The sequence below is a fragment of the Arachis ipaensis genome, chromosome B7 (genome assembly GCF_059453495.1).
Source record: "Arachis ipaensis isolate K30076 ecotype BB chromosome B7, ASM5945349v1, whole genome shotgun sequence".
NCBI classification, from domain to species: domain Eukaryota; kingdom Viridiplantae; phylum Streptophyta; class Magnoliopsida; order Fabales; family Fabaceae; genus Arachis; species Arachis ipaensis.
In genome coordinates this window covers 49,270,896-49,294,320 of record NC_142442.1, presented here as the reverse complement: position 1 = coordinate 49,294,320, position 23,425 = coordinate 49,270,896, and positions in this window count along the sequence as shown.

Sequence of the window (23,425 nt, the reverse complement as noted above, 5' to 3'; positions counted from 1 at the left end):
AGTAGATTCAGCTAAGTCGCTGATCAATTGCCATGCCTCATCAGTGGTCTCGTACTTTTTCATAGACCCATCGCTAGCACTTTCCAATGTGATCTTATCTTGAGGCCTCATGCCCTGTGTGACGTAGCCGAGCAACACTATCTTGTCAATCATATGGTAGGGGCATGCTTCCAGAAGATTGTTGAAGCACTCCCAGTATTCGTAAAGAGTCTCGGATTCGTCCTAAACAATCATGGAAATGTCTTTCCTCAGTTTATCAGTAACTTCAGCTGGAAAGAATTTTTCCAAAAATTCTCTTCTGAGCATATCCCAGTCAGAAACAGTTGCTGCGGGTTGAGTGTAGTACCAATCTCTCGCCTTTTCCTCAAGAGAGAATGGGAAGGCTTTTAACAAAATAGAAGTTTCATCTGCACCATCATGCCTGACAGTAGAATAGGCTGCTTGAAAATCCCTAAGGTGCTTGATAGGCTCTTGAGCAGGTAAGCCATGAAACTTAGGCATCAAGTTGAGTAGTGCAGTCTTGAGTTCAAAATTCGTAGCCACCGCTGGGTGATGCGCTTGAAACGGTTGCATTGTAAAATCAGGGGCTCCAGCCTCCTGGATAGTAACTCTCCTAGGTGCTGCCATGTCACCTGCACGTAAATCAACCGAATCAGTAGAAAGGGAGCTTGTTTCTTCCTTACGTGACGTTTCAGATTCGCCTTCAGAGAGGACTAACTGACGTCGAGCTTGCCTTATACGTGAAATAGTTCTTTCAATCTCAGGATCAAATATTGGCAAGCTTGGATCAGGAAGTGAACGCGTCATTTAACGAAAAAAACATGCAGCTCATAGTAGCAAAAATAAAATAAAATGCAAATAAATAAATTCCAATCAATAACTTAGCACTCTATTGCAACTCTCCGGCAACGGCGCCAAAAATTGACGTGGCAAAAATTGGCGAGTTAAGAAATTATTATAAGAGATATGTTGCAAGTATAGTTCTTAACCAACCAAAAATCCGCTTATCAATTTAGAAGGGTTGTCACAAAATTAGAATTTAAAATACTGGGAGTATGAATCCCAGGTCGTCTCCCAACGAGTTGCAGAAAGGTGTGCTATTTTATTAATCAGATGTTTTTCAAATTGGTTTTAAGTTTGGTAACAGGAAATTAAATCAGAGAATTTAAGTAATTTAAATAAAAACCTTGACCGGGAGTAGATTAGTCAGAAGACCTATCCTTGTTGGAGTTCCCACAAGATTAATTGATAATTGAAGGTTGTTCTGCTCAGTTATCCTTTACCAGATAAAGGAAAGTCAAGCAAGTTGGAAGTCAGTTTCTATTCACAAGTTCTAATCCTCTCCCTTGGGAAGGACTAGTGTCAGTGACTAGAGGGCGACCCAACGATAAACCCAATTATAATTTTACTCTTGAGCATTCCAACTTAAGGTTCTCCTTTCAACCAACTCCCAATCAAGTTAGGGAACTACTCGCTCATTATGAATGTAAACTTCACAAAATAAGAAAGAAAAATAAAGGAAGACATGATAAATAATAATAAAAAAGATCAATTAAAAATAAAAATAGTTCTTGTATTAATAAACTCTAAAAGTAATCCAATAGTAATTCTGAACAAAATAAGGATATGAAAGAGTAAGTGACAAGTAAGGAAACAAACTAGAATGATGAAGTCTTGGCAGAGGTAATAACTCTTCTCGATATCCCAATCCAAAAAAGCAATAAAAATCAAAATCCTAAGAACTATGTGTGTAGAGAAAAAAAAACCTAGAGGAGGAGTAAAATCAGATCTAAAACTAAAAACTATGCAGAATGAATGTCTCCTCTGGTCTCTGCATGTTCCCTGGCTCTAATCTTCTTTTCTGGGCCGAAAACTGGGTCAAAACATGGCCCAAAATCGCCCCCCAGCAAATTCTGCAGATTTTGCAGATCGCGCACGTCACGTGATCGTGTCATCCACGCGTTCGCGTCATCCAGCGTTTTGCCTTGTCACGCGTGCGCGTCGTCCACGCATTCGCATCACTTGTGCAGTTTCCAATCCATGCGTTCGCGTCAGGCATGTGAGCACGTCACTGCAATTTCCTCTATTTCGCGCGGTCGTGTGAGCCATGCGTCCGCGTCGCTTCTCGCTGGTCATCTCCTTAATTTGTTGTGTTCCTTCCATTTTTGCAAGCCTCTTTTCCAATCTCCAAGTCATTCATACCCTATAAAGCCTGAAACACTTAACACACGGATCACGGCATCGAATGAAATAAAGGAGAATTAAAATACATAATTAAAAGTCTCTAGGAAGCAAGTTTTTAACCATGGAGTAATTTTGGGAAGGAATTGTAAATACATGCTAATCATATGAATAAATGGGTGAAGATTTGATAAAACCACACAATTAAGCACAATATAAACCATTAAATAATGGTTTATCAATCTACCCAGGCAGAAACATCTCAACCACATCCCAGAGCAAGCAGAATCATTCCACTACATCTACCTAGGCAGGTACATCTCAATCAAATTTTATTCTGTTATTGAATTCATTCTAAATCTTACTCCACTTCATTCATAATCATAATCACAATCAATCATCAATATATCTCATTATCATAATCATTCCCATCATCCTCAATTAAAATCAATCCTCATCATTTCTCATTATCAAAATCATTCAATGATATTAATTCATCATTAATTCAATTCTTCACTTCTCCATCTTCTTCAATATCAATTCAACTCCCTTAATGTATTCGCACTCTTTTCAAGGCCTAAAAACTAGCTATCGGACCTTAAATAGAAGTTATGAAAGTCTACAAGCTTTTCGAAAAGGTCAAATAGTTAAAAATAGAGTTTTGTGTGAAAAATAGGACTTGTGCATACGCATCATTACTGTGCGTACGCACGCACCAACATGAAATCCCAGCTTGTGCGTATACATTCTAGTGTGCGTACGCACAACTTGTAAAAATTCCAGGGTGTGCGGGTGCCGGGTGCACACCCCTCGTGCGTATGCACGAGTACTTCCAATCCTATGTTCCGTGCATATGCATCAAATGGTGCATGCGCACACAACCAGAAATTCTGGTTTTCTGTATCATAGAGTTTAGTTTTTATACCTAACTTCCAACGTTCATAACTTTCTCTACAAAACTCCAATTTCCCTTATCTTTATACCGTTTTAAAGCTATTATAACCGTCTTCAGTTTAAAATAAAGTTCACTCAATTCCAAACTTTGTGGGCCATGTTATAGCCCGCTAAAATTGGTCAAAAATTAATTTTTACCAAAATTACTTAAACATTCATTTTGACCAATTCACCAATTCATATTACTTTGAATCACTTCCTTACCATCTTAAGCCTTTCAAACATTCAATCATCAACTCCTCACCATTCTAATCCTAATCAAATCAATTCTAAAACATTTATCACACGCATTATCAAGCAAAATATAACGTCATACTCTAATTCAATTCTCATCAATATTCAATATGAACAATTCTTCCATTAACTTAATTTCACAATTTTACCACCAACTACATCATTTATACATATACACTTATTCTTCACTTACCGCATCAATCAACCAATTCATCACACTTACCAAGCTCGCCTTTTCCTAGCCTCATGCCCAAAACCCACAGCCTCCAGCCCAAATTTCATCAATTCATAACTTCATCAATTCATCAATTTATTAATTTCACTCTCATATAATTCACAAAACAACTAATCACCAAAATAAACTCAAATCCAACAACAATTTATCAATTACACCTTTTAAGTTCATCCAATCATACAATTCAATCATATTCCTAGGGTAACTAGCCTAAGACTTCATGTCACATTACATGATATTTAAATGAAACTTAAACCATACCTGGCCGATTCCTTCAAAGCTAAAATTCACCAAAGATTCCTTTTTCCCCAAGCTTCCAAGCTCAGCCCCCAAAGCCTAATATCAAGTACTCCAAATCACCAAATTAACTCCAATCAACATATATTCAATCTAAATTCATACATTGTACTAAAATCAACACTAGGGATTATCGAATTCAACTAAGCATAAAGATTTAGTGATTTCTTACCTTAACCCACTGAAATTGGTGATGGAACCCACTAATAGCTCATACTAAAGCATCCCTAAACAACCAAAATCACAAGATTTTCTCAAAATCCAAACTAAAATTTGAATTGAGAGGAAAAAATGAAATTGAGCAAAGTACTTCAAGATACTCACTACAATACCTAGATATAATCGAAGAGCTTGATGAGAGCTTCGTATGGCCGTAAATGGCTCGTCAATCAGAGTTCCGGATCAAAAGTTATGGAGTTTTGAAGATCAAAGGGGGTTAGGGTTTGTGTTCTTCTTTCTCTCTTCCTCCAATCCGTGTTTATGTTATGCTGAAATGGGTTCTTATATAGTGTGGGCTTGGGCCACTTAGGCCCAACTCACTCGTTTTAGTCCGTTGGCCCAATTTTGGGCCAAAACCTTTAAGATTGGTGTTTTATTTCGTATTTCAAGTATCTTTATTTCAACAGATTATAACTTTTACTTTTTTTTAATTTCTCTGACTCATAATTAATTTTTCACTGGTAGTACTGAACTGTTTAAGCCGATACTGCCGGTTGAATTACCGGCACGTGTCCTTATGCATTTTTTGTAGAAAATTACATTTTTCCACTCAAAAAAATTCTCCAAATTTAATTATCACTGTTAAATTTTTAAATTATGAATTTTAAATTTCCCAATTCTTCTAGCCGATATTTAATTAATTTCTTATTTAATTACCATTTTAACCGGGTTTCACACTGTTCAGCTTGAGGATTATATTGTTCGTGAGCCTGATCCTGTATAGGAGTATATACCCGAGGCTGTACTTGAATGGGATCTTCCTTTAGAGCTAATTTTATCATTCTTATTTGGACTCTCGGTAGAGGATCAGCATACGACTTCTATTAGTGGGCCTGTGTGCATAGATCAAAGTAGTGATACCAGTGCCAGGATTTCCTCTGAGATTATTGAGATCTCTGATGATGATGTTGAGGATCCCGAGGAGTATCCTGAAGTGATCAAAATTTTTTCCTCTGATTATGACAGTTGATGATTAGAGTTGACGGTGTGATTTTGGGAGTTTCTTATGTTAGCCTAGATTTTGTATTTAGTCTCTCACTTTTGATTAAACTCACCGAGAGAGTAAGTTATGATTAGTTTGACTAGGCTAGTTTTAGGCACCAATTTAGGGGCTTCCTATGTGGACCAAAACCCAGAGGGTTGGTTGTGTCTATAGTAATAAGTTGTGAAGAGTTGTACGCTAACTAATGTTTTGTATGACAATATATAATTATATATGTATGTAAATAGTGTACACGATGTATATTATGCTTATCCTTGATGTTCATGTTATTGTTTTTCATATTTAATTTTACATCACCATTTGTCTACGCGTAATTAGTTTTCTTGTGACTCTTTTTATATTAAAAAGAAACAGTTTTTCTTAAGCACGATTTCGTACTAACATGATTATATGTTTAATAATAAATATTAGTTAAGTTTTTGGGTGACAAGTTGGTGACACTTGATTTTCAGTACGATCATGATATACTAAAAATTGGATTGTTACGGGAACAATTTCAACATTTTGGTTAAACAATAAGTTGAAAATTTAAAGAAGTGCTATATGGTGTGTGCAAATTGAGCATAGATATCATACAACCAAAATATCATGATTTTTAAAAAGTGCCAAAAAATTAAGAAATGATGATAGATATTGGCCTCACTTTAAAGTAATTTATATATTTTTTGCTTTGAAAAAGATATAAAATGATTTCTAAAAACAATTATTATCTATAATTGATAGGTGTTGGTAATATATTTGCTTCATATTATTTGCAAAATTAATGCTCTAATAATGTTAATTATAGGATGCAATTGATACTATAGATGAAACTTATGTACTAATGATTGTATCTGCTGAAGATCACATTCGATTTAACGGCAGAAAGAGAATTCTAACCTAAAATATTATGGCTGCATGTAATTTTGATATGGAATTAATTTTGCTTTAATGGAAGTGAGAAGAGACCGCTCATAACATATATAAGAGTATTTTTTATATGCAATCGGTACATTTGAGTTGAATTTTCCAAAGTATCTATCAGGAAATACTTGATTACGTTTAAAACTAAATTATATACTATGAATCAAATTTGATTTCTTATGATGTTTTCCTTCATTTGATAATATATATGTAAATATTATTTGGTAGATGCAGGCTATTCAAAAAAGATAGATTATGTAAGAGCATATAAAGGGGAGACATATCATTTGCTAGAATTTTATTATATTAATAGACCTTTCAGATATTATGAAATATATAACTATACTTATCCTTCAGTTAAAAGTGTGATAGAACGGATATTTGGAACTTGAAAAAAATGTGAAAAATTTTACAAGATACGCCTAGTTTTAGATTATCGCAACAATGACACTGCATAACTATATTAGACATTATTCTATAGGTGTCATAAATTTAAGAAATATGATCAAAAGCACGTTGAGATCGAAAAATATGAAGACGACGATGAAGGTGAAGTTGAAAAAGTTGGTGATAAATTTCTTAGAACTATAAACATGGTTTAAAATAATATAGCATCAAATTTGATTGGTGGAAAATTTAAGCTATAGTGATTATTTGGGTAGTTTAGTATTTTTAGTGGTAATATTTATACAAAATATTTTTTATGATATTTATATGAAATTTTAAAATTAAAGAATAAAAAAGAAATAATTTTTTGTTTTATCTTTGTCTATTACGATTTTTAAAATTATTTAATATTTATATTATATAAAATTCTAAAAGTTAAAAAAAGTAATTATTTTTTATTATGCATATGCTTATTATAGTTCTTTTTAATTTTAAAAGCTATTTTACTAAACATAATTGTAATATTTGTGCTTATTAAAAGTTATTTTTAATTTGATTTTACAAAAATACAGGTGCTGCAGTTTTTAAAAAGTTATTTTTTAAAAAGCCATTTTTATAAGTTACTTTTGAAAAATAAAAATTTTACCAAATCAAGTCTTACTTTATTTTGGAGCGAAAGAAAAAGGTGAAATTTGATTTATTTTTTGTCATTTGAGCATATAATTACCAAAATATTGTGTTTGAAATGATGAAGTATTTTTCACATACAAAAATATTTTTGGTGCTGATGAGGTTTGATACAGATGAAGGATAAGTTGGCCTCTCATTTTGTTACACCAGGTTTTAAAACCTGGGTTATACTGAAAATGAAATTAGGATCCCATAGTGATAGTAGAGTGTGTATGAGTGTGTAATGTAAGATTACAAAAATAAAAAATATAATATTTTTTAAATTGATTTAATTTGATTTAAAAAAAATTGAATTTGAAATGAATTATTAGTTTTGGAATTAATTATGTAAAATAAGAATTGATTTGATTTTAAAATTCATATGATCATTTGAATCTACATGTTTATCCTTTATTTACTAACATAATTATGAGAACCAAATTTACAAATGATCTCTGTCAAAATATTAGGTTATTAGAATATTGATTTAATTATTGGACTGCTGGTTAAACTAATTGATCTAGTTATAATTAAATAATTATATAAAGTTTTACTATTTTATTTTTCATAATAAATATCTATTTTAATTTGTGTTATACTAAATTAACTATTATTTTTATATTTCAATAATTTATTAATTTATTTATATTTATTAAAAAAATAATATTAGTAGATATTATACAACTTTGAAAAAAAAGATGTTGTGAATAATAAAATATTCTTAATCAATTTTTAAATTTTAAATATTTCATAAAATTTAATGTTTAAACTAATAATTGTGTATATAATTACAAAATAGTTAATTTAAAAACGAGTTAGTATAAAATTAAAATTAATAAAAATAAAATAATTATATGTATAATCATAGAAAGCAACTCAATTTGGCGGCAAAGCTCTCTAAAGTAACAGTGTTGTATTTGAACCATACTCTCTTCGTTTGGAATTTTTTCATGCTTCTAATTTGCTAAGTCCACTTCGATGCATATAATTAAAAAAACGTGTATATAATGCTCAATTGTTCATGAGATGAAGAGTGTTCATTGAACTTGGCATAGCAGCGCTGGTGAACTGTACGAGTTTTTTGCATGCGGCTCTAAAAAATTGGTCAGTTTTTAACGAGTTTCACCATCGTTAACGAGTCTAATACAAAAATAATCTGAATCTCAAATCAAATCAGCCAGACAATTAGTTCACCAATGTTTTGATCAAGCTGATCGATCGGGTCTAATTTTGATATAATTTACCAAATATTTTTATCGCCATCAACAATTGCAGTTAGTTAGGGCAATTGAGCAGGGTCAATCGACCTCCAACCATTCCCTTTTATATTAATACTTAAGAAGTCTTAATGACTTTTTACATTTTTAATAGGCCAAATTACTTTAATTTTAACCAAATTCTCTAAGAACGAAGATATTTCACTATTTGAATTTATTTAAAATAAAATTCATAAGATTTACAAATCAAGTCAATCCGAATTTTGTTGTGTTCAAACGCATCCTTACTTTTTTGGAGAGTGGTTTTTAGAGAATACACGAAGAATTAAGAGGGAAGAAAAGGAAGAACATGAAGAACTAACAAGTAGTATATGATTCTTATATGGTCCCTGTGAAAAACTAAATGAATTTGTTTTCTATTATAATTTCTTTTTAGGTAGCTACAAAAATATAGTTGTTGTAGTCAAAGTAGTGACTGTAGTAATATGGCGGCAAGCCGGCAAAGACAAGATAATCTAAAGTAACAGTGTTGTATTTGAACCATACTCTCTTCATTTGAAAATTTTTCATGCTTCTGATATGCTAAGCCCCACTTCAGTGCATATAATTAGAAAGACGTGTTTATAATGCTCAATTGTTCATGAGAGAAAAAGTGTTATGATTGAGCTTGGTACAAGAGCGTTGGTGATCCGTGAGGGTTTTTTGCATGAGGTTAGGGGTGGCAACATGCATCCTATATGCGGGTATCAAATTCAATTTTAGGTAGGATTATCAACTCGATCCATAATGGGTAGGGTAGAGTTTAGAACGGGTCGGGTAGGGTGTGGTACCGGTTGAGTCTTAACCCTTATTGAACTATTCCTTCATCTTAGTCTATGACAACAATAAAATAAAGATCATTAATTGATAAGTTAATACTTTTTTTTTACATAAAAATCAGTTCTATTTTAAAGAGTTATATAATAATGTTGCATTTTTTTGTAACTCGCAGGTAGAGTTAGAATTGACTCCAAACCCTATTCTATATTCATTACCACTCCTACATGAGGTTTTTAAAAATTAGTTGATTTTTAACGAATTTGACTGTTATTGATCAGTCTAATGCAAAAATGGTCTTAACCTCAAACCAAACCAGCTAGACAATTAGTTCATCAATTTTTCAGTCAAATTGACCAATCTAATCTAATTTTGATAACATTTTTTACCACATAAATTTTCATCACCACCAATAATTAAAGTTAGCTAGAGGCAATTGGACAGGATCAATCAACGACCCCTCTCTTTTATATTAACAGTTATACTATACATACAAGCCGTTTTGGCTTACAAGTCCTACAAGTTGGTCTAAACCCAACAAAAACTATTCTCATCCAAAGGAGAGTGTTAAACATGCGCGTCAGTGAACCGTTTTCAAAGCGTGCTACTCACCATTATGAACAACTCTTCTTCTTCTTCCTCATTCAAAATCGAAACCCTCGAGATTCAACACACATTCGAAATAAACTACAACTCTGAAGAAACTTTCAAACTCCTCGCCAAAAGTCGACGAAATCAACAAGAAAACATCCAAATCTCCATCAAAAATCACCAAAAAGAAAGAAGAAACATTATTCAAGGTATGTTTTCACTGATCTTCTAGGTTTTTCACCGATTTCTCCTTCTTATTTCGAAGGTGAAGCATTATATCGTCGTATTTCTCTTTCGGTTTTACTGTTCTTGGTTTCGATTTGATATTACTGTTCTGATGAAACTGTTCAAGTCATTTATGCTATTTTACGTACTTCTAGTGAATGGTTTAACGTGTATTTTTATCTATTTTTGTGCATATTTTGTGCATGTTTGCATCTTTTAAAGTGAGTTTGTTTACATACAAGCTCTGTATTGTATTTCAAGTGAAATTATTTTTGGGTGTATATGGCCGATTTTTGGGCATATATGTCAGAATTTGAATGTGACTGGTGCTTCTAGTGGCATTTTGAACTTAAATATCATTATGAACTCATAAAATATCATGTAATCTAAAAAAAATAGAGGTGTATGGGACTGATATATATATATATATATAAAAGTGTAACTGGTGCTGTTGTACTTCTGCTTGACCTTGTATAGTGTCATTGTATGCATGTTTGGTTGAGTTGAATATCATTTAATTTCGTGTAATTGAAAAAAATAATAAATGTGTATAAGACTGGATTTGGGTGTACAAGGCTGGTATTTGGGTGTGTGTGGCTGGTATTTGGGTGTATGTATCTGTTACTTGCCTGGTATTTTTCTCTATTGACAATATTTCTTATTACTTACAGTAAAAATGACAACCAAGAGCCAAGGTGAAAAAAAATACGATGTAAGCACACACACACACACACACACACACACACACACACACACACACACACACACACACACACACACATATATATATATATGTATATTAGAACAAGTCAATTTTTCTAATGTAAAATATAGGTTATTTAAATGACTCTCATTTTGCTTTGTTTACAGCAAACCAAAGACTTGAGATGTGTCATGTAACACCCTAATTAGCCTAAACTTTACCTCGCGTCGTAAAGCAAAGGTTAATCAGAGCTTTAAAAATGAAACCCTAAAGCCTCCAACCCAGCAACCGAAACCCTACCTGCCTTCCCTTTCACCCACGGACAGCAACACCCATGGTTTCCCCTTCCACAACTGAAAGTAGCAGAATCAAAGAGGGAAAGGGAGATTGAGCTGCAGCGAGAGCGGGAGGAGGGAGCTCATCGCTGCCATCGCGCCGCGCCGCCGCAGCAGTCCATGCTGCCAGGGTCACCGTCGCACCACCATGTTGCCACCGATTTGCCGCCGTCGAAGTTTCCTGCGTCGCCACTGGTCGTGCAGAAGAGGGTTTGAGGGGAAGCAGCTGTCGCGCGCGAGCCAGAGGAGCTCATCCTCGCCGATCTGTCGCCGTCGGGGTCACCGCGCCGTCGTCCTTGCCAGCTCCGAACGAGAAACACGATGGGGCTCCGTTTCTGTTTCCCTGGTCCGCCGTGAGTGAGCGACGTTGGGAGAGAGGAGTCCCTGTGGAGCCACGAGCTGCGTCGGTCACCACCACGTCGCGTCGGAGAGGAAGGCTGAGACTGAGCGCCGCTGGGAGAGAGGACGACGCGAGCTGGAGGTCCGGTCGCCGCTGTGCTATGGAGCAGACTGAACCGCGCCGTGCTGTTGGGGTTCTCACCGTCGCCGGAAAAGAATTCAGGCCGACGCAGGTCTCGCGGTCGGAAGAGGAAGCTGTGCCCTGTGTTTTGACCGCCTGGAGTGGTTCTGTGACTTCCGGGATCACCGCCGGAGCTCTGGGCTGAGCCTCTGCCACTTGAGACCCTGCTGCCGTCGCCGGAAAAGGTTGCCGGTAAGGGTTTTAATTGTGGTTTCTGTCCTTTTTGAATTCCGGGAATACTATAGTCACTGCGTGTTAGTTTCAGTTGGAGCGATCGGAAATTGTCGTCGCTGCCGCTTGAGGTGGCTGCCGGGCTGCCGTTGAACCGGTTCGAAGACCGCCGCTGTTCCGGTTCAGTCGTTCCTTCTTCGTTCGGTAAGCGTTTTCGATTTGGAAGCTCTCTAGTTACTATTTTGTCATTATACACTAAGGTTTTGCGGCATCAATTGCTATAAGATTGAGTTTTATTGTTATATGTCGCGATTAGTGTTGCTGTGGTTACCGCGAGAGTGGCTTGGAGCCGAGGTTGCGATTGTTGGCGATTTCGGTTTAAGAGAGGAGATTCCGGTGACGCGTTTGGGTTATGGTTTGCATTTTGAGGTAGGGGCGCTTTCCGAAAACTACAGTTTATTATTGGAATTATTACATATGGATACTGATGTGAGATATGGTGTAATTAGTGATTGTATCTGCCTTATGTATTATTTGATTGACTCGAACGATTATGGATGTTGGCTTGGCTGAATTGTTGTGTGGCTTGTGAAATGTAATGTTTGAAGTTGATTCTTTAAATATTTGAAATGAGTTTAATCCGTTGAGGATTGGTTTGAATTGAGTCAATTATTTTGATGATGTGAAAGATAGAATGCTCTTGAAATCCAGCCTGGGTTGCTTTAATTGCTCTGGTTTTGATAAATGATTTATTGCGGAACCGATTCTTTAAAGCTTTATAAATGAGTTAAATCGGTTAATATTGAGTTGATTTTTGAAATGGTTTCCTTGAGGTATGCCATTGAGGCGACTGTTGGATTTAGCCTGCTTTTGAATTGATTTCTGGTTTTGAGCTGTTGAAAAGGAATGAGAAACGGTTTAGTTGGGACCCGAACCGGGTGGCAAAAGTCCAAGTTTTAGGGGAGGTGCTGCCGAAATTTCTATAAAATCCGAGTCTTTATTGAAATGTTGTCTGGAAAATGATGAGTTAAAGACTTCTGCTATTTTATTTGAATTATCAAGAAAAGGATGATTCATGCTTTCGAAATGAGTTAGTAAAGAGAAAATTGTGATTTAGTCTTGCTTCTTAAGAAAGGCATTGTATCTCTTTCAAGAGAAAGTTATTTAGATGAAACTTGTGTTTTAAAGCTGTTTGAATGCGAAAAGGGTTTATGCCTTTGAATTTGACTTGGAGGTTTCAATTAAAGAAGTTTCAATGACTTTGAAAGAACCTGAATGTCTATTGACAAGTTTTATTTTGAAATGTTTTGAGAAAGGTTTTAAGTACTCTTTGAACTCTGAACTTTTGCAAGACTAAAACAATTTTGAACAGTTGAAACGCTTTAGAATTTAGCATGGGGGTTGAAGCTGGTTTTGCCTAAGTAAAGGAAACGGCTTTAAAAGAAGTAAATGATTACGTGACTCGGTTTGGCTTAGATCCTATTTTATTACTCAAATCGGAAAGCCAAGGTTTTAACAATTTTAAATGAATTCGGCGAAATGAGTTATGCTATTCTCCCCTAAAGACTTGGGACTCTGCCGAGAAACTTTGTTATAAAATCCCATTGTGGGATGGGTGATTTTGAATGTTCCCAAAATGAATCTTTAACTTTCCATAGTTTTGGAAGTTTCGGAAAGAGGATGCCGAGAGCGGCTTTGTTTTAAAAAGGGAACTCACTTTGAGTAAATTTGGCTTATGAGCCTGAGATGATTTGAGAAACGAGATTTCTAAAAGCCAAGGCTAAAAAGAGTTGAAGTTTGATTTCAAAGTGAAATGGCTTGAGAAAAGTGATTTGTGGCTAAAATGCCGGTTTTATGAATTTGATGATGTTGAATGGCGGAAGTGCTGTTTTGTTATGGGCCGGAATGGCTGTGTATGATTACGAATATTGGCTGGTTCTGGATTGAACCGTGAGCCGGAATGGTTATGTATGATATTGATTTATGGCTGATTTTCGAATGAGTTATGGGCCGTATGGCTGACTATGAATTATGAATTTAAGCCGGATGGCTGAGATGGATGTTGATCCATGACTGGTACTGAATGAATATATGCTTGAAATGCCTGGGCAGTAGCAAGGGTTGTGGTTCGTCCCACTTGCTCCAGGTTAGAGATTGTGACGCCTGGGTAGTAGCGGTAGTAGTGGTGATTCCACTCGCTCCAGGTTGAGCTTTTAAACACCCGCCTGGGTAGTAGCCGCAGTAGTGGTTGTTCCACTGGCTCTGGGTTAAGCGGGTAGTAGCAATGGGGTTGTAGCTCAAACCTACTTGCTCCGCGAGGGGTGTTTCTATCCATGGTTAGCTACCAGGACGTGTTGGGTTGGCTATATAACCGACAGATGATATCATCAGCCACTAGGGACAGGCATGCATCATATGCATTTATGTGACATTGTTTGGGTGTGCATATTATACTTGGTTTGCCTATGTGATTAATTGCTAATTGTTCTACTTGCAATAACTGTTTGCTTGAGCTTGCATCTTCCTATTTGTGTTTGCTACTGGGACTCTGTTGGATTGTGGTGATTGGTTGATGGTTGGATTGTTTGGGCCTAGGGCCGTGGTTGGAAGGAGATGAACCGATGGTTGATTTTGGTTTCGTGTTTCTGGTTTGAAATAAAATATGAAAAGCTATTTTGGTACAGTATAGATAAACCTTTTTGAAAGGCTTTGATGTTTTGAGAATAGAATGGTTCCTCTTTCAGAAAAGATTTCCGACTTTACTTTTATTGTAAACCGTTGTTTTTGAAAAGAGGCATAAGACGGTTATTAATCACTGGTACGGTTTATCTTCATGTATCCTATTACAGTAATTCCCAAAAACCCTCTACTGAGAACCCTTTCGAGGATGATGTTCTCACCCCCCTACATTTTTCCCCTTTCAGGATATGGGCGCAGAAGTCACGAGGAGTTTATTTAGTTGTTGAAATGTTCTGTATTACTTTAGATTATTACTTGTTGTACCCTCGCCATTATCTTGATATATTCTGTAAGAGGGATAGGCATTGTATTGGTTAATGCTTGTAATGTTATTTATATATATATATATGTATATATATGGATGCACTCTTTATGAGTCTGTGAGTTGTATGGTATCTATGGATGTACGTTATCGAACAAAAGTATTTTTGGAGCGGCTTTGCGGTTTAAAGTTTTAAACAGGCTCATATTTTAGTATTAATTAATATAAGTGTCGTCGTAATGTCCGAACTATCAGAGTCGCGCAGCCGGAAGTGCGAGCTTTGGTAGTTAGGGTGTTACATTATGGTATCAGAGCAGTTCTTCCTGTAGAGCCTGAGGAATGGACTGACTATGCTTCAATTGCATACTCTGAATGTTTGTCATGTATTAGGTTTTGTCGAACGACGAGAATTAGAGCTTTATTCACATGACGATCTATTGATTTAACGCTGTTAGCCTTGCATTGCATAATTCTTGGTATTAAGTTTGGCCGGCTTAATACTAGTGAATTATGTATATGAAAGCACTGATGGGTTATCATAGATGAAATATGAGTTTTGAGTAAAGTGAATCGCGGGTTTTGGGAGCGTTAAAAACTATTTCTCGAGGATATTCAGTTGTGTGTCTTGAATTCTATTCGAGTCGACCTGTTCTTTCATGTCCTAATTTGAATTTCTTGTTTGCTAATCCTTTGAAAAATAGTTTGACTTTTCAACTCTATTCCTCTGTTCGTATGCATTCTTGTTTGATCTTAAGTGCATATGCTTGGTTGAACTCCCTGTTGTATCTATCTTTCTCTGTTTGAGTTCTTCTTGATTCATGTATCCTTTGACATGACTTTGAACTTGTCCTACTGCACTGTGCATTTTAGCTCCGGGTTCCGAGTTCATTCTTAGAGAAATTGTTAATTCAGTGTTCCTCTTATTTGACAGTGAATTAAAGCCAATTTTGAGATTTTTATAAAGTTGTTGTTGATTAGATGTGTACTTATCTATATATGAATCTTTGGAGATTTCTTATACAGTTTAATAACTATTTATCTCTAATACCTCGCATGTACTTTTACTTGTTTATGGAACTGCACTTATTTTAAAGGTAAATTGACTTTCTAGTAATTATACTATAGCTCTAGTGCACATCTTCATTTGATTATGTATTTAGATATTTTTCAAAATTTTGAAAAGAAAGGATTTACCACTTTTGTCTCGGTTGAGTTTCGTTTGATAAACTTTACTCAATTCATTTTGAATTGAGTTTGATTTAGCATACTGCATGGTTTATGCCATTGTTATTCTTTTGAAAATGTTGGACTCATAGCTTTCTTCTTATGATCAGACTCGCTCCTTCTTAAGCTTTTCACCTCTATGAATGTCATACGTGATTCTGTTTTTAACTAATCTTTTGCATCTTGTGAACATTACCATTGATCTTGGTTTGTCTTCTCTTGTGAATCTCATCCTTAAGTGAGTCAGTTTGATTCGTTTCAAGTTAGTGCATTGTTTATTCTCTCATTATCTCTACGAGAGTTTTTAGTCAAAGATTTATCCTTGAGAAATTACAAATGATTGAGTTGCCTTTTTCTATGACTTTTGTATTCTTTTGGATCAATTTAAAACTTGTTGGATGTCTCACGACTAGTAGATCTTGTTTGAACTACTTTAATTTAAGATCCTTTCTAGTATGGCTTGATTCCTTTTTTAAGTACCTCCTAATTTTTTTGAATATCCTTCTGAGAAGGTGATTTCCAGGACACTTTTGGAGTCTTGCTTTGAATCTTTTAAAGAAGTATTGAATTCTCTTGTAAGAAGTTTTTAACGGAATTTATTTTCTGTCGCTTGATTGAGATTGAAACCATTGTTCAATTTTCACGAAGTTAATTCAAAGTTGGCAAGCGCTATTTTAAATGAGGTTTTGAAAAGTTTCCTTGTTTAATGGAAACCTGTTCGTTTGTAACGCACCACTTGTCTCCTTACCAGATTGTAAGCAAAAATTTTACCTCGGAATTTCTTTTTTAAAGAGAGTTTAACTTCCTCTTTTGTCCCCGCTATAAATGTTATACACGCTTGTTTGAATATGGGCTTTGGGAATTTTTGAACAAGCATTTGATTTCTCTTCCGAGTTTTATGAATTACTTTTGGTTAAGTTGTGCACCTAATTATCTTTCTAAAATATTTGAGGAAATATTTTAGCTCTTAGCGAAGCTTGTGTGCATTTTGTTTTTAAAACTCTACATGATTTATTTCAACATGAAATTGTATTGGAGTAAAGCCACGATTATGCTTTTGTTACTCTCTTGGAGGATGTTATTACTTAACCTTTCTTTTAGACTGCGAAGTGGTTTTTCCGCAAGTTTTGGTTCCTTTATGAACAATGTATTCGGAAGTACCTTTAATCGTGCTCTTGAGTTCTGTGAGCTTTGTCTTGGGTCTGAAATATTCTCTTCTGTAAACCTCATACTTCTTCGACCCAATTTGAATTTGGTTCAAATTAATGTGCTGATTCTTCTTATTGGACCTATTGAATTTCTTTTATCCAAGGGTTATCTTTGAAGTTGTCAATTGATTTATTTCTAGCAAACTTCATTGCTTGAACATCCTTGTTTATCTGGAATTGGATATATTCTTTCAAATCTATGAGTATTGTCTTTGACATTTGTCTCTCCTTTCTAAGATCTCGTATTCTTCTGAGTAGACTCGAGAATTGTTTTGATATCACGTGCGACTTGTAGATGTAGTAACGCGATGCATTAGTTCTTTAAGACGTGATATGTGTATACGGAAGTTGAAGCGGTAGGTGTGCAACGTATGAGTTGTGGGCGTTTTGTTCCTTGCGAACAGGTTTGTGATTGTCAGACTTGTGATCGAGTATGGAATTGTAAAGTGGTTGATGGAGTTGGAAAGTTGAAACCTTGAGGTTGATATAAGATTAGTGTGCGGATATTGAGCACATCGTTTTAACCCCATCATGTTTTATAACCTTCAATGCCTTGCCTTACTATCACATGTTTGAACCATGTCATCATTACTTTGTGAATGCCCATCTTGATTTGCATCCTATTTGGTACCTCAAGTTTTTGTAAAGCTTTGAGATCATATGGCCTTGTGCATTGAGCCTGTCTTGTAACGTTTGCTTTGCAATCACACCCCTACCTTTGTATCCTTATGCATACGACCATCCAAGTATTTGAAAACCATATATATGTTTATATTTTGAGATATGTTTGCTTCTTCCTTAAATGTGTTCAAGGATGAACTGTTATGAAATTTCTTTCGTTTTGTATCAATTTTCGAGGACGAAAATTTTTATAAGGTGGGTGGGATGTAAGACCCAGAACTTTTAAAAAGTCTTATTATGATCAAGTCTCAAATCATATAGTTATTTATAGCCTTAATTTCGAAAATCAGCTTATTAAAGATGATTAAGGCAAGTTTTGATTTATTGGATTTGAGATAAGTTATGATTATTATCCAATTTCACAATTATTGGATTATTTTCTATATTTGAATTATAAAGTTGATAGTTATGAAATAATAAGGATTTTATATGATTTGGATTATATAAGTAATATTTTAAATATTAATATTTCTATTTTAGAAAAATGAAGAAATTAAGTATATTATTTCTAATTATTTGATTTGCGCATTTTATTGAAAATAATTTGTGAAATTGGTGAGCAAATGGTATTTTCAATATATAATTAGTGTTGGATTTAATTTGGGTTTCAATTACTATATTATTCCCAATTTTAAGTGAAATTACCAAAATGCCCTTAACCCTAAATTTAAAAATGAAACCCTAAAGCCTCCAACCCAGCAACCGAAACCCTACCTGCCTTCCCTTTCACCCACAGACAGCAACACCCATGGTTTCCCCTTCCACGACTGAAAGTAGCGGAATCAAAGAGGGAAAGGGAGATTGAGCTGCAGCGAGAGCGGGAGGAGGGAGCTCATCGCTGCCATCGCGCCACGCCGCCGCAGCAGTCCATGCTGCCAGGGTCACCGTCGCACCACCATGTTGCCACCGATTTGCCGCCGTCGAAGTTTCCTGCGTCGCCACTGGTCGTGCAGAAGAGGGTTTGAGGGGAAGCAGCTGTCGCGCGCGAGCCAGAGGAGCTCATCCTCGCCGATCTGTCGCCGTCGGGGTCACCGCGCCGTCGTCCTTGCCAGCTCCGAACGAGAAACACGATGGGGCTCCGTTTCTGTTTCCCTGGTCCGCCGTGAGTGAGCGACGTTGGGAGAGAGGAGTCCCTGTGGAGCCACGAGCTACGTCGGTCACCACCACGTCGCGTCGGAGAGGAAGGCTGAGACTGAGCGCCGCTGGGAGAGAGGACGACGCGAGCTGGAGGTCCGGTCGCCGCTGTGCTATGGAGCAGACTGAACCGCGCCGTGCTGTTGGGGTTCTCACCGTCGCCGGAAAAGAATTCAGGCCGTCGCAGGTGTCGCGGTCGGAAGAGGAAGCTGTGCCCTGTGTTTTGACCGCCGGGAGTGGTTCTGTGACTTCCGGGATCACCGCCGGAGCTCTGGGCTGAGCCTCTGCCACTTGAGACCCTGCTGCCGTCGCCGGAAAAGGTTGCCGGTAAGGGTTTTAATTGTGGTTTCTGTCCTTTTTGAATTCCGGGAATACTATAGTCACTGCGTGTTAGTTTCAGTTGGAGCGATCGGAAATTGTCGTCGCTGCCGCTTGAGGTGGCTGCCGGGCTGCCGTTGAACCGGTTCGAAGACCGCCGCTGTTCCGGTTCAGTCGTTCCTTCTTCGTTCGGTATGCGTTTTCGATTTGGAAGCTCTCTAGTTACTATTTTGTCACTATACACTAAGGTTTTGCGGCATCAATTGCTATAAGATTGAGTTTTTATTGTTATATGTCACGATTAGTGTTTCTGTGGTTACCGCGAGAGTGGCTTGGAGCCGAGGTTGCGATTGTTGGCGATTTCGGTTTAAGAGAGGAGATTCCGGTGACGCGTTTGGGTTATGGTTTGCGTTTTGAGGTAGGGGCGCTTTCCGAAAACTACAGTTTATTATTGGAATTATTACATATGGATACTGATGTGAGATATGGTGTAATTAGTGATTGTATCTGCCTTATGTATTATTTGATTGACTCGAACGATTATGGATGTTGGCTTGGCTGAATTGTTGTGTGGCTTGTGAAATGTAATGTTTGAAGTTGATTCTTTAAATATTTGAAATGAGTTTAATCCGTTGAGGATTGGTTTGAATTGAGTCAATTATTTTGATGATGTGAAAGATAGAATGCTCTTGAAATCCAGCCTGGGTTGCTTTAATTGCTCTGGTTTTGATAAATGATTTATTGCGGAACCGATTCTTTAAAGCTTTATAAATGAGTTAAATCGGTTGATATTGAGTTGATTTTTGAAATGGTTTCCTTGAGGTATGCCATTGAGGCGACTGTTGGATTTAGCCTGCTTTTGAATTGATTTCTGGTTTTGAGCTGTTGAAAAGGAATGAGAAACGGTTTAGTTGGGACCCGAACCGGGTGGCAAAAGTCCAAGTTTTAGGGGAGGTGCTGCCGAAATTTCTATAAAATCCGAGTCTTTATTGAAATGTTGTCTGGAAAATGATGAGTTAAAGACTTCTGCTATTTTATTTGAATTATCAAGAAAAGGATGATTCATGCTTTCGAAATGAGTTAGTAAAGAGAAAATTATGATTTAGTCTTGCTTCTTAAGAAAGGCATTGTATCTCTTTCAAGAGAAAGTTATTTAGATGAAACTTGTGTTTTAAAGCTGTTTGAATGCGAAAAGGGTTTATGCCTTTGAATTTGACTTGGGGGTTTCAATTAAAGAAGTTTCAATGACTTTGAAAGAACCTGAATGTCTATTGACAAGTTTTATTTTGAAATGTTTTGAGAAAGGTTTTAAGTACTCTTTGAACTCTGAACTTTTGCAAGACTAAAACAATTTTGAACAGTTGAAACGCTTTAGAATTTAGCATGGGGGTTGAAGCTGGTTTTGCCTAAGTAAAGGAAACGGCTTTAAAAGAAGTAAATGATTACGTGACTCGGTTTGGCTTAGATCCTATTTTATTACTCAAATCAGAAAGCCAAGGTTTTAACGATTTTAAATAAATTCGGCGAAATGAGTTATGCTATTCTCCCCTAAAGACTTGGGACTCTGCCGAGAAACTTTGTTATAAAATCCCATTGTGGGATGGGTGATTTTGAATGTTTCCAAAATGAATCTTTAACTTTCCATAGTTTTGGAAGTTTTGGAAAGAGGATGCCGAGAGCGGCTTTGTTTTAAAAAGGGAACTCACTTTGAGTAAATTTGGCTTATGAGCCTGAGATGATTTGAGAAACGAGATTTCTAAAAGCCAAGGCTAAAAAGAGTTGAAGTTTGATTTCAAAGTGAAATGGCTTGAGAAAAGTGATTTGTGGCTAAAATGCCGGTTTTATGAATTTGATGATGTTGAATGGCGGAAGTGCTGTTTTGTTATGGGCCGGAATGGCTGTGTATGATTATGAATATTGGCTGGTTCTGGATTTAACCGTGAGCCGGAATGGTTATGTATGATATTGATTTATGGCTGATTTTCGAATGAGTTATGGGCCGTATGGCTGACTATGAATTATGAATTTAAGCCAGATGGCTGAGATGGATGTTGATCCATGACTGGTACTGAATGAATATATGCTTGAAATGCCTGGGCAGTAGCAAGGGTTGTGGTTCGTCCCACTTGCTCCAGGTCAGAGATTGTGACGCCTGGGTAGTAGCGGTAGTAGTGGTGATTCCACTCGCTCCAGGTTGAGCTTTTAAACACCCGCCTGGGTAGTAGCCGCAGTAGTGGTTGTTCCACTGGCTCTGGGTTAAGCGGGTAGTAGCAATGGGGTTGTAGCTCAAACCTACTTGCTCCACGAGGGGTGTTTCTGTCCATGGTTAGCTACCAGGACGTGTCGGGTTGGCTATATAACCGACAGATGATATCATCAGCCACTAGGGACAGGCATGCATCATATGCATTTATGTGACATTGTTTGGGTGTGCATATTATACTTGGTTTGCGTATGTGATTAATTGCTAATTGTTCTACTTGAAATAACTGTTTGCTTGAGCTTGCATCTTCCTATTTGTGTTTGCTACTGGAACTCTGTTGGATTGTGGTGATTGGTTGATGGTTGGATTGTTTGGGCCTAGGGCCGTGGTTGGAAGGAGATAAACCGATGGTTGATTTTGGTTTCGTGTTTCTGGTTTGAAATAAAATATGAAAAGCTATTTTGGTACAGTATAGATAAACCTTTTTGAAAGGCTTTGATGTTTTGAGAATAGAATGGTTCCTCTTTCAGAAAAGATTTCCGACTTTACTTTTATTGTAAACCATTGTTTTTGAAAAGAGGCATAAGATGGTTATTAATCACTGGTACGGTTTATCTTCATGTATCCTATTACAGTAATTCCCAAAAACCCTCTACTGAGAACCCTTTCGAGGATGATGTTCTCACCCCCCTACATTTTTCCCCTTTCAGGATATGGGCGCAGAAGTCACGAGGAGTTTATTTAGTTGTTGAAATGTTCTGTATTACTTTAGATTATTACTTGTTGTACCCTCCCCATTATCTTGATATATTCTGTAAGAGGGATAGGCATTGTATTGGTTAATGCTTGTAATGTTATTTATATATATATATGTATATATATGGATGTACTCTTTATGAGTCTGTGAGTTGTATGGTATCTATGGATGTACGTTATCGAACAAAAGTATTTTTGGAGCGGCTTTGCGGTTTAAAGTTTTAAACAGGCTCATATTTTAGTATTAATTAATATAAGTGTCGTCGTAATGTCCGAACTATCAGAGTCGCGCAGCCGGAAGTGCGAGCTTTGGTAGTTAGGGTGTTACACAAAACGTACTAACGAAGCTACTAACTTAAAGCACAAGATACAGATAAGATATATCAAAATATAATAGTATAATATCATAAGAATCTAGCCACGGCTCGCAGAGTTTAAGCCGGCTAGCCATATACAGACCAAAAAGAACCAGACAGTAAAAACAGCTTATACAAGTTTTGTTCTCTCAAATACAAGCCTCTAGGCAAAACAAAATACAAAAGTGAGAGACATATACAAAATAAGCCAAAAAGACTCAAAAAGTTATCCGGATCCTCCGCTTCTGTCACCAACCAGACAACTCACTGAGGTAGGTTGCGACTGCATCTGAAAAATACAACAGAAATATGGTATGAGAACCGAAGGTTCTTAGTATGGTAACAGTGCCCAGTGATGTAGGATATAAGACCCCGGGACACCAAAGGCAATCCGAATCTCCATATCCATCACAAGATTCAAACTTAAGGCATACTGAAACAGTTAAGCATAATTATATAAACCTTAACATAAATAAACTGGGTAAGCTATCTTAGTGGATTTCTATTCTAACCAACACCGTTGTCCCACAGCCTTCACCAACCGATCCTCCATGCGATCCCATCGCCACCGCCTTCCGAACCTCCTCAATCCCAGTAGAAAATACAGGTAATATACAATGCAAGTAAAACACAAGTAGAAGCATATAAGGCAAATAATTCAAGTAGCAAATAGGCATGTTATACAAATAGGCAAGCCATTTCAAGTAGTCAAAGCATACAAACAGATAGAAAATGCATATGATGAATGCCTGTCCTAATGGCTGTGATATCACATTGTCGGTTCAATTGCCAACCCGACACATCTCCATGGAGATGTCGTCCTTCGAAATCATCAATGGGAACCCCCGAGATATAGTGCTCGGATCACTGTCCAGAATTTTGCG